General features: G+C 46.4%; 1 protein-coding gene across 1 annotated transcript in view; it reads left to right on the top strand.

The window, feature by feature from the left end:
* The first annotated feature begins 546 nt into the window (after positions 1–546).
* Positions 547–6,000, top strand: part of TMEM200A (transmembrane protein 200A) — a 54,918-nt gene continuing 49,464 nt past the window's right edge. Inside the window, exon 1 of the mRNA XM_082048705.1 lies at positions 547–1,101. The gene's annotated coding sequence lies outside the window, so the exon portion shown is untranslated. The remainder of the gene's footprint in view (positions 1,102–6,000) is intronic.

Raw genomic sequence — 6,000 nt, 5'->3', positions numbered from 1 at the left:
GACGGCGGCACCCGGCCCCACATCCCGGGGCTCTCGCCGTCCCCCGCCGCCAGTCTCCCCGCCGCGCCACTGGCACCGGCACGGCCGCGCTGCCCCCCCCGCCGACTCCCCTCGGCTGCCCCCGCCGGTGACTCCTCCCTCGCGGCCGCGGCCCCTCAGCCCGCCTGGGCGGAACCGAGCGCCCTACAAATCCGCCGCTCCGGTGGGGCTGGTGGCAGAGCGGTGCGGCGAGGCCGACTCTGGAGGGCGACGGGGCTCCCGGCGACTCGCCGCGCTCTCCCCAGGGGAGACAGGAAACTTCCGCGGGAGGTGGGGAAGGAGCCGTGTCCCCGTCCCGCGGCTCTGCCTGCCTCTTCTCCCGGCCCGCCGTGGGGCTTCCCGTCCCAGCCACCCTGCAGGGCTTCGGCGCTCGCCCCCGCAGCCATCCCGCGGGCGAGAAGGCCGCCCCGGCTCCCGCCCTCCTCCGCCTCTTCTCCGCCGCGTCCCGTGGGGAGCGGCGGGTAATGGGGGGGTCGTTTCCATGGAGACGCGGCCGCAGCCGGGAGGTTTCGGAGTGAAACTTTGGTGAGGGAGCCCCGGCGGCGCTGAGGGGAGCGGGCGGGCCGGTGGGGCGGCCGTGAGGGCGGGGGAGGCGAGCGGCGCCCGGGCACCTCGCTGAGGAGCCGGCAAAGTTTTGCGCCGCGGAGCCGCCGCCCGCCCACGCCCCCCTCGGCGACTGCCTGACGGCCGCTTCCCCTCCGCAGCTCCCGGCGGCCCGCGGAGCCCGCTGCTATGGCACCCGCCCGTCGCCGCGGGGCGAGCAGGGGGAGGCCGCCTCCGGCTGGCCGTGCGGCGGCGGGGGGGCGCGCAGCCCCCGGTCGGCGGGCGTCCTCCTCCGGCCGGCAGTGACCGCCCCGGCCCCGCTCCTCGCCCGCTCGCCATGCCTGCCCCCGCCAGCGCCTCGCCGAGGACGGTGCCGGGGAAGGGCGAGGGGAGCCGCCGCCCTGTCACTCCCTGAGCCAGCCGCCGCCTCACCGGCGAAGCCCCATGTCCTGCGGCCGCCGCGCAGCCCGGCAGCTCCCTGCACCCTGAGGGCGGCGAACACCTCGCACCTCCCCACAGGTAAGCAGCGGGGCAGGGGGTGCGTGTGGCAGGGGTCTCCCCTTCGCCCCCAAACTTCATCTCGCCCGCAGCCGCTATTCCTCCCGGGGAGCGGCCGGGTCGTGGCCGCTGCTTGCCGGCGGCGGCGGGGAGGACCGGGAGACGCGCCCTTGCCCTTGGGAGCAAGGGGCAGCGTGGGAGCGGGGACGCAGAGGTGAGGTTTTTTCCTGCCAGAGATGGACTTTCTGCCTCCTGAGCGGAACGGGCTGGCGTGCCGACGGCTGCCGCCCTCCGTGCAGCTGCTACACACCCTCTTTTGTCTGCTCTCGGGTCCGAAATACTTTACGTGCTGCCATCGCCTGCTCTGCCGGCCGGGAGCCCTTTACTGCCGAGCGGCTGGTCCCGGGCTTCACCCCCCTCGCCGCTCCCGCCCCGGCAAGTTTCCCCTTTGCCTTTATTTTCACAGAAGTTGGGTTTTCCTTAACCTTTGTTTGAGGCGAAAATGGTGGTGTGCTGCTTATCTGGAAGGATGAGATGGGGACGACGGGGAGGTTGCCCTATTCCCTTGCGTGCAAACATAACTTACTGCTAAATAAATCGCTGATCGGGTAGACATAAGCTTACTAGGAAGGTAGACTTTCAAACAAAAGTACTGCAGACAGCTTGAGTGCATGGTAGATACTCCTCATCTCTTATTAACGTAACCATTGTTAGTGCTTGTGCTTGAATTCAATACGTGTGCAGCTGTTCTGCAGATCGAGAACTGCAATAGCTGTATCTACTTGACACTTAAGACTAATTGTCATGAATGACTGATAGTCTATTTTATGCAGTGATTATGAAAATAAAACGGGTTTTACTGTTTCAAGGCAAAAGTATGCACACAAAAGTATTCATTTAGTGTAGCATTCTGTGTAACATGAGCTACAAAATAACCTGTAGCAATATAGTGGACTTGAACTTCATAATGGTTTTAGGACTTGAGGACTATACTGTTCAATAAAATTCTGTCAACAGAGGTTTTGTTTTCTCTGGCTTACCCTGGCTCTAGATCAATACAGTAGCAAGTATTCTGTTATTTTTCTATAAGCAAGTGGTGCTTCCAATCTATGCAATGGAAACCTAGTAAGTGTCCAGATAGAAAGAACGAGTGTATTTTTTTCCCTTTAATTTTTTTTCTGGGCTGCCTTGTTGAAAGTCAAGGAAAAAGCCTGTTTAAAACAGAAAATTATATTTCAATTGAATATAACTTAAGTCACTTGATAATGAAGCCAAAAGGTCTTTCAAGTTTGTGCTTTTCATGTTGCCAGTAAATGTACTTTTTAGCAAAATACTTGACTTTTAGTAATTTGAAGCGTGAGTTACATTAGGTTTTTGTCCTAGAGCACAGAAAAACACCCTAATGGAAGTGTTAAGTAGTTAAATAGTAATATGCAAAATAAAATCATATAAAGTTTCTAGGCAAATAAAATTATAAATTTATTTTTTTCTCCTTTGTTGGATTGCAACAATGCTCCAAATGAAAGCTGGAAAAGGAATACTGGTGCAAGAGTTCAGCATACTAGTTATTCTATGTACAGAAATGGTTTTGTCCAATAAAATCTCCCTGGAACTAGAACAGAGCTTCATTTTTATGGAAGCTCTGTAATCAGATTATGGGAGGTGGGCTGTCTGAATTTAATCCTGTGAAACATGGACTGAGCAAGCCCTGCTCCAACAAAGCACCCAAATGTATGCTGACCCTCAGGTAAGTAGTTCCAGCCTTCATCCCTAATGATCACCTATGGTGTGAGTTCATTGCATGTAGCAATAGGTCCAGTAACTTCAGTGAAACTGTTTGCTGGTTTAACTGCATTGCTGGAGCTTTCCTGGACCAAGCCCTCTTTCAACATGTTCTGCTTCCGTTTCCTTGAATGCTGGTCATTATGACACAAAATACCTGTGCTGTACAGAGGTGCTCACAGCAGCCACATCTCACAGGTTGTATATTCTTGATTGACTCATACCTCTCTGGGGGCAAAAGGGGGAAAGGAAAAGTGAAAACTGGTTAAGGAGTGAAGTACATGTATTTAACAGCAGGAGGAGACTGCTACTTCTTGTGCTTGGTTCAGTTTGTTTTAGGAGCCAAAAATCTGAAATGCTGAAAATCAGTGAAAACTCTCACTAAAATTACTGAAATCAGACAAAGTTATGACATAAAAACAATATCAAACCTGAAAGTTGCTGTCATGAATGGTTTCCAAAGGATGCTGTCAGTCTTGTCTATGACAGTGGTAGAGAATGTAGTGGAAATAAGAGGAACTTGATATCCTTGCTTAGTGATGATGCCTACATTTGATTGGATGCCATTATGCCTTATAAACAAATCAATTACTTTTAGTCTACACGTTTGATCTTGTGATATTGGAACAAAGGGGAAATGCGAATAATTTTTTAGTGTGCAAGACTAGAGACTTTTAGTAGGATTAATTTGTGAAAACATAGGCATCTCGTGCCTCTTTAGACACCCTAAGAAGTCTCAGAATGCTGCATGAGGCTGTCAGACAGTGTATAAGGAGAACCTGAACACTTCTAGAAAGGCAGCTGAAGACCAGGTAGAGTATCCTATTAGGTGTTTGTATTACAGTTCTATGTAAAAAACTTAAGAGGACTTAAATTTGTTCTCTGAAAACCTTGTTAAGATTTCTGATGCTGCAGTATTTTGGATGTGGGAGGATATCCCAAATATGACCTTACTATGAGGATTTAGGGAGGTCCATTCTCAATGTCTATTTACCAGCAGAATCTTTATATTACTTCCTGTGCTGCTAACTGGTGACTGCCTTTGGGATGATCAGAGATACTAATCAATAGTTTAAGAACTAGAAATCTTCCTAGGGAAGTCTGATACATATTTTAAAACGGAGAGCCATGTACACTCTCCAAGCCCACTAGAAACAAAAGGAAATTGCAGACAGTGCTTGAGTTAGTTCTTTAGTTTTTAGTTAGTACGTCAGTTTTAACATAAAAACACTGTAAGGGAAAGTTTTTGTTTTTCTTCTTTGTTGGGTAACACATCACCCACACAATCTCTGGGTAATTAGGTTCTTAATAAGTGGACTGTTAATTGCATGGAAAGGTGAAATGCTGACAACATCAGTGAATTAAGCTACCCAACAGATGTTTTACGCAGCTGTTATCATAGCCAGTAGTTTTACTGTTTGCTGGGTGTCCCCCATTTGTGGAATTTGTGAGAAAAAACACTGTCCTAGACTTCCATGTTGGGACCTCAGTCTCACTGTACAGCAATAAGCTCTTTCTTTACTCCACCATTAACCATTTCCACATAACACAATTCAGTACTGGGTGTATATATATCTATATATATATAGTTGTTTTTTTATAGGTGAATTTTGCCATGAGCAGCTCAAATGGACCTGATAACTGAACTTGGTACCAAAATATTCTTATTATACTACTCTCTTAGCATAAATGGAATGACAATCTCCTTCTAGAACTTTATTGCAGCCTGGGTGCCTTTTCTTGAATCAAGTTTTTCTTTTTTTGCACAGCTAACCAAATCAAATGGATTTTCTATAGTACAGAAATACTTGAAACCTTTTATCTGTAGCAGTAGCAGAACGTGTTTGTATCATTTACTGTTCTTATTTTGGTCTTTTGGTGACAGAAATATTGCAGAGAGCACTTGATGTTTTTTGAAATTATTCAATGACCAAAAGACCTGAGAAAGAAGGATGATTTTCCTCAGTTGTTCTCTGCTGTTTCATGTTGGGGAAGGTTATAGTTCTTTTTTCTGCATATTTCGGTACCTAAAAAAGTGATAGGGAGGTGCAGGGCCACCTAACCAAAACTAGATGTCTGAGGAACATTGAAAATGAAATGTAATGATGTAGCAGAGATTTCAGGAAAGGTAGTACCAAAACAAACTTGTTGAAAATGAAGCAATGAACTACCTTCTTGTGTATGAAGTCTCTGAAAAGTCTTATGAGGACGGTAAGGCAGTTGTCACTTCATTCTCTTGTGTCCATTTACATCAACTTCTCATTATTATTTATATTTCTCTGAAATTATAGTCAATTGTTCCTTTTGTTGAAAGTGTGGCCATTTTCCTCCAATGAAAATAAGTAAAATCAAAGGACGTATTTGTCTACATTGTTTTTTAACTCTACCCCACAGAGCTAAATTATAAAACTCTTACTGTATCAGAGAAACTAGGATTTTGTTACTTCAACTAAATACATTTCAGATACATACACTAACCAAACAGTTTTTTAAAATCACATGAGATGTGAGACATAGTGTATGTTACTTTTCATAGCAACTAGTTTAAATACAAAGAACTAGAGAGGAAAAATAAATCTCTTTATATTATTTCTTTTTTTTTTTCTTTGCTGTTTCATAAAGACAGTTGGACCAAGCATCCCAATCCTATGGTTTTAAAACCCCTTAATAAAAAGTGCTAAAATCTGAGCCTGTTGAAACTACATAATTCACTCTGGATGTAAAATGGGAAGGACATTTTCAGTGGAGTTGGGTGATAATAGCCTATGAGTCTTGGCAATTGGTCAGTGGCACTTAATTCTTTTAGCTCCAAGTAGCTGAGGTTTGTACTTTTATCCCTGACCTATGCTGTGAACTACAGCATTAGCTCAGAGAGTGGATATGAAATCAAAGCAAACTTAGAACTTTCCAATGATTGCCACACTACTTTCTTCCAATAAAGGGTGTAATTCTAAAAGTTTTTTTGTGTGTCAATTTAAACAACCATTGAAGTAGATTAATTAGAAGAGAGTTAAAAAACTTCACTTATTGTATTGAATTTGATGTGATAATGGCAACAGTAATAGAATTTGAATTTTTTTTCCACATTCTCTCTCTGACTGTGCCTGAATAAGTGGCTCTGCTTATGTGTAATCGGTT

Source organism: Streptopelia decaocto (genome assembly GCF_964273445.1).
Source record: "Streptopelia decaocto genome assembly, chromosome: 3".
Lineage (NCBI taxonomy): Eukaryota > Metazoa > Chordata > Aves > Columbiformes > Columbidae > Streptopelia > Streptopelia decaocto.
Note: the sequence above shows the minus strand (reverse complement) of the source record. Positions and strands in the feature narration are given on the sequence as shown.